Genomic DNA, 6,930 nt, shown 5'->3' with positions numbered 1-6,930 from the left:
AATCAGCTCAATGAAATATTAATAATCAATCATAACTTGTTATAATCGATTATGAATATTTACATTCAAGTTAATCATGCCCGCATTCGTTCTACCATTATGTAGCGAATCATGCCCATGCATTCTTCACCACTATGTGTAGCGAATGAACTCAATGACATATTAATAATCAATCATAACTTGTTATAATCGATTATGAATATTTGGATCAGTTAATCGGGTTAACTTGATGTAGCCACATAAACATTACAACCAAATACTCGGTTCATCCCGTGAACACTCAATATTGGTTGTTAATTAATTAATTAATTAATTAATAGAAAGGTACATTTCCGGGGCAAGGGAAATGTCTTTCTAACTAAGTTTTAAGAGCAAGTAGTCAAAATCTATGATTAGTGACTTTGGATATGAGCTTGAGACACAGACAACTTTACATGTGACATGAACAAGACTTTATTAACTAGACTAAACATTTAAACTACTTTAACATACATCTACATACATGCATACAGTTTACCAAGGGAAAGAGGGCTGAAACAGAATACAGGAAGGCAAGAAGTTATAGCATTGTTTGAAGTTCAGCAGATCAACAGCCTGAGCAAACCATCATATTAGTTCTGACACGCCCTTTTTAGAAAGGGGTTAAGGATACTTAATGTATCAAATAATGAGACTAAGTTTGATACTTGCATGTCCCATTTGAATTAAACTGTCCTGATGCAATTTGTTGAGGCTCCAGTTGATCTTTGATGTTGTCTTGATGAGAGAGAGAACCAGTGAGAGTCAGAGGATCTTGGTGAATGGGCAGTCGAGGCCGTAGCCTGGCACGGGCTTGGGAGTCCTTGGGGCCTTTAGTTTGGCATCATTCAGCGAGAGAGTGAGAGAGCACAAGGCTCAGAGAGCAAGAGAGGCTAAGAGCAGCGAAGAGGATAAGAGTTGGTAAGATAAGAGTTAAGAGAGTCAAAGTTGGAGCTTGACTTTTAAGGCAGGGAGGTCACGCCTCCTCTGGGAGAAGTGACCCAATGAGACCCCTCCGTTTTGGGCGCGAGATTGTTTCTTTGTCCTGTCAAGGCTCATTTACATGTCATTTGCATAATTTATGACCGGGTCAGGATTTTGGGTTTAATCACTCAAAAGACAGTAAAAACATAGCAGAATACATTTTTAACGTAACCATATATTTATATTCAGCTCGGGCAAGTCGTAAGCTTTGATTTGATACCAAGAAAAGTATATTTGGTACCTTTAAAAGTGGGTTTAACATTCTTAGATTCTATATATATATCCTCAGAGTTTTACTACACAACTAAACAATCTTACTAGTTTGATATACAGCAGAAATACCAAAGCCTACGGGGATAAAAACATATTTTCTTAAACATAAGCCCTTCTGGGCTTTAAATGTGAGAAACGTGTGTGTGTCTCTCAACTTTTCACATTCCTTACTCATCTAAGGAGGGGGGTGCGGGGCGAGTCACATGAGTGGGGGTTTTATGACCCTTCGCAAGAATGTGTGCATTGCATTCAGAATCAATGACTTCATGATTCTCCATCCATACCCTACAGTCCCCCTTTTTCGCCTGGTGGTGTCCCTGTTGGAGACATCATCGGACGACAATCATCACAATGGCGGATGGCAGGTGAATCATGAGGGTTTTGTAGCAGGTGGTTGTTCCACGGTGGGTGATGTAGACAGTAGCCACATCCAGGTCTCTGCAGCAGGTGCAGAGGCAGCAGGTGCCTTGACAGTGTGTCACCTGTCATTATGAAGTCAGTTCGTTTGAGGCAGGTGCTTGTTTGTGGCTGCAGGGAGTGGTTATGGGCATTGTGTAGTGTGGAGAGAGTTTCAGACTGACCTAGTACTGGTAGCAAAAGGGCAGCAGGTGGCCGTTCAGCCCTTGGTTCGGCACCTAGTCACCAGGTGTCTGAAGTCTGCAGTGTTACTCTGCTCTGGCAGCAGTGCTGACTTGAGCTTGCCTGAGTGGTGTTGGGCAAGAGTCAGAGGTTTGTTCTTCCCAGTACTCCTCAGGGGAGTTCTGTTCCAGGAGCTCTTTTGCTAGTGCTAGCAGCTCTTGTAACTCAGAAACAGGCGTTTCTAGCTGTCTTTGTGCAGCCTCTGTTTGGCACCTGTTTGAAAGGTGTACAGGAGGATGTTGTTGTAGACTGCTGTGGGACGTCCTGTGGTGTTTGCTGGGTGAGGCCTTGTGTTTGTTAAAGGCCTTCTGTGTCAGGTCACGCAGTTGTTGGATAGGCATTGTGTGGGGGCAGGCCATAATGCCTAAATGGTGACTTACCATAGGATGGAGGTTTCGGAGGAAAAGGCTCTTGAAGCTGGTGTCCTCCTCCATCCCAGGTTTGTTGCGAGCTCGAGTAAGCTCGTCTGAGTCTGTGGTAGTAAACATAGGGAGATTCATGCCGACCCTGTTTGGTGTCTAGGGCAGCGATCAGTCCATTGTTAGACTCTGAGAATTCCCTTATGATGGCTTGTTTCAGCTGCTGGTAGTTAGACTGGATGTTTTCTGGCTGTCGAGCCAGAAAGCGTCGCAACTCTGGGCTGGACGTGATCCAGATCAGATGGAGTCTATCTTGATGGTTCACACTCATCAAAGACTGCAGGTGAAAGTCAATGTCTCGCAGGTAAGTGTGGATGTCGTGGTCTCCTGCAAGCTCTGGTGTAAATGCAGGGATATGTCTGGCCATTCGGTTGAGGTCTTTGAGTGTCGCTATACGTGTTGTTTCAAGATTCGTCTGAATCAATCCTTTTCCTTCCGCGGCTGCAGAAGCTTTAAGGAAACTGTCCGATGACGTGTTAAGCAGAGGGGTTTGTCTCCCCCCTTGGTAACTCTGTGTTTGGCTGGGGGAGGTTTCTCTGCTGATTGCAAGTGGGGGAGTGAGACGTCTCTCCTGCTGTGGTTTCTTTTGCAGCAGGTAAGAGTGTCTCAGTTCTCGTTGGACCATGTCAAGTTCATCTTTGGTGTTGTCCAGCTGCTGAGTCAGCACTTTAACTTCAGTTCTGGACACATTCAGTTGACCTTCGCAGGCCATGATTCTGGCATCTTTGTCTAAGAGTTCAGAATTTGCTGTTTTTAACAGTGAATCTTTGTGAAAAAGTACCTTTTCCAGGTGTTCTCTGGCAGTCTTTTCCAACTGCTCTTGTTGTTTAGCAGCTGTCAGGGCTGTTTGAAGTCTGTGGATTACCTCCTGTGACTCCCTTCTGCCAGGGTCCTTGTGTCTGTCCTGAGCCTCCATCTCTAGCTGGTCTATGCGGTTTTTAGCATGTGTCAGCTCCGTTTGGGACTCAGTGATCTGGCGTTTGAGGTTGTTTACCTCCTGTTTCAAACCTGTGAGGTTGTGGGCCAGGACGATAAACTCAGTCAGATATTTGTGCTCATACCTCTGGTTTGAGTCGTCTGTCATTAGTTCTTTTCCCTCGTTTTCCAGTTGCTTTTTGTTCTGTTGCTGAAGGTCGTCAGCAGTCATGGATAAAAGGGTGTTCCTCAAAACACCTAGCCAGTCCTTTTGGCCTGCCATCTGGGCAGTTAGGCTGAGCATCTGCAACATTTTGGCACACTTCTGGTGAGAGTAAGGGCAAGAGACTAATGCAAGATCAAACAGAATTTGGAGCTAAAGGCAAAGTGAGACAGCAAGGTGTATAATGTACAGCTAGGTTTTGCTAGGTGTGGTTAACAATTGAAATGTGTTCCTGATTATTACTATCTTAGCTGCAAATAGCAGGATGCTCAGATTTGTGTGAATCTGAGTGGCTTTGCTAAAAGAGCGTAAGCCTAGATTTAACAAATGACTTAAGATGTTTCTTTGGGTCAAATTATTTATCAGCACTTACTGATAGCATACAACAGGCTTGATCTTTTGAACACATGAAGAGGAGAAAGAAAGAGGAAGAAAAGAGCTTTCCTATTAGATTGTGTCTATTAGTGGTGCTCAAAATTATGCCATAGAAATCGTCTAGATTACTAGTGTAGCTGGCTCATAAAATTTAAGCAACTTGTTGCAAATAAACACAAAATCGAGAAGAAAAGTATGTCTAGTTACTTTTGCAGTTTTATGGTGAAATAAAACCACACTAGACCAAGAGGGTTAAATGGGAAAATTAATAGCTGACTTCTATTATTAGTAAAAATAATAAAAAGACTTGAAGAAGTGATTAAAATAGCAGAATAACCTTGTATTGGGAATAATCAATAGCACTTATGATCAACAATTAGATTTGCTTTGGACATCATTCTATAGTTGGTCACAGCTGTTGCGTGTTCAAGACCACACCATGTGTTTGTCCCTCTATAAAGTTTAGTCAACGTGCCATTGAAAGTTCCCAATAACTATAAAAATTATTCTCTATCTAAACAGTTTACATGTAATTACGTTTTTAGATTTAATTAACAAAGTAACTGCAAATTTAGCTGAACAGCGTTCAGTAAGGGATGCACCTGAAAGGTGCAGGTGAAGTTAGATGAGAAGAATTAAAGTTAAGGAAAGAGAAAGTGAAAATTCAGAAACCAGAAATGGGGTTAAAGGAAAATGGTTTAGATCACTTCACTCTGCATGCACACAAGCTGTAGATAAAGGCTTCATGTAAATTATGCTAGCAGCTAACTGTTGAAGCTATTAGCTTAGCCTAAGCTGAGGGGCTGCTAAGTTGGGTTAGCTTAGCCACCTAGGCTGGTTTGTTTACAAAATGGCGTCGGAAGGAAGCACATGCAAAATCTGGAGTGAGCACTTCCTGTGACAAGTCGTTGTCATGGGAACCAATGCACTTCAGAGTTTCAGTGAGTGAAACACAGTTTTGATCACCAGGGAGCTAAGCTTCTTAGATGCACAGATAAGGTTTAGATGAAGGACATCAATCTAACTATAATTTGTAAGGCCTTTATACTGTGAAAAGGGGAGCATCGCCCAAATCTACATTTATATAACACTGTACTGAGATTTCTTCGTCAGAAACAGGTTAAGCAATCAATTCTGGTACAGTTTACATGCCGCTGAACTGAGATTCCTTCATCAAAACAGACTTACACTTTAATACTGAAATTAGGGTTTCTTCGCTAAAATCATAGTACTCGTACACTGGTACCTTTTGAAAATATGCTTAAATGAGTTAAGACTCTTTCAATTACAGTAGAGATGTCAATTCAAACCATCACTTTATCCGCATCCAAACAAGCCAGCAACTAGTGAAGCAAATGCCGTTTCGCATGTCATGTCCTATTCTGACCGGAATTATTCAATGCACACTTTTAAGTTGACAGTGGTTAAAGCTCATAACCTTTGTTTAATCATGCCCGCATCCTCCACCATTATGTAGCGAATCAGCTCAATGAAATATTAATAATCAATCATAACTTGTTATAATCGATTATGAATATTTACATTCAAGTTAATCATGCCCGCATTCGTTCTACCATTATGTAGCGAATCATGCCCATGCATTCTTCACCACTATGTGTAGCGAATGAACTCAATGACATATTAATAATCAATCATAACTTGTTATAATCGATTATGAATATTTGGATCAGTTAATCGGGTTAACTTGATGTAGCCACATAAACATTACAACCAAATACTCGGTTCATCCCGTGAACACTCAATATTGGTTGTTAATTAATTAATTAATTAATTAATAGAAAGGTACATTTCGGGGCAAGGGAAATGTCTTTCTAACTAAGTTTTAAGAGCAAGTAGTCAAAATCTATGATTAGTGACTTTGGATATGAGCTTGAGACACAGACAACTTTACATGTGACATGAACAAGACTTTATTAACTAGACTAAACATTTAAACTACTTTAACATACATCTACATACATGCATACAGTTTACCAAGGGAAAGAGGGCTGAAACAGAATACAGGAAGGCAAGAAGTTATAGCATTGTTTGAAGTTCAGCAGATCAACAGCCTGAGCAAACCATCATATTAGTTCTGACACGCCCTTTTTAGAAAGGGGTTAAGGATACTTAATGTATCAAATAATGAGACTAAGTTTGATACTTGCATGTCCCATTTGAATTAAACTGTCCTGATGCAATTTGTTGAGGCTCCAGTTGATCTTTGATGTTGTCTTGATGAGAGAGAGAACCAGTGAGAGTCAGAGGATCTTGGTGAATGGGCAGTCGAGGCCGTAGCCTGGCACGGGCTTGGGAGTCCTTGGGGCCTTTAGTTTGGCATCATTCAGCGAGAGAGTGAGAGAGCACAAGGCTCAGAGAGCAAGAGAGGCTAAGAGCAGCGAAGAGGATAAGAGTTGGTAAGATAAGAGTTAAGAGAGTCAAAGTTGGAGCTTGACTTTTAAGGCAGGGAGGTCACGCCTCCTCTGGGAGAAGTGACCCAATGAGACCCCTCCGTTTTGGGCGCGAGATTGTTTCTTTGTCCTGTCAAGGCTCATTTACATGTCATTTGCATAATTTATGACCGGGTCAGGATTTTGGGTTTAATCACTCAAAAGACAGTAAAAACATAGCAGAATACATTTTTAACGTAACCATATATTTATATTCAGCTCGGGCAAGTCGTAAGCTTTGATTTGATACCAAGAAAAGTATATTTGGTACCTTTAAAAGTGGGTTTAACATTCTTAGATTCTATATATATATCCTCAGAGTTTTACTACACAACTAAACAATCTTACTAGTTTGATATACAGCAGAAATACCAAAGCCTACGGGGATAAAAACATATTTTCTTAAACATAAGCCCTTCTGGGCTTTAAATGTGAGAAACGTGTGTGTGTCTCTCAACTTTTCACATTCCTTACTCATCTAAGGAGGGGGGTGCGGGGCGAGTCACATGAGTGGGGGTTTTATGACCCTTCGCAAGAATGTGTGCATTGCATTCAGAATCAATGACTTCATGATTCTCCATCCATACCCTACAAACTTGAACAATATTTGTGAATGGCTATGTTTGGAATAGCA

Source organism: Xyrauchen texanus, chromosome 50, assembly GCF_025860055.1.
Source record: "Xyrauchen texanus isolate HMW12.3.18 chromosome 50, RBS_HiC_50CHRs, whole genome shotgun sequence".
Lineage (NCBI taxonomy): Eukaryota > Metazoa > Chordata > Actinopteri > Cypriniformes > Catostomidae > Xyrauchen > Xyrauchen texanus.
Note: the sequence above shows the minus strand (reverse complement) of the source record.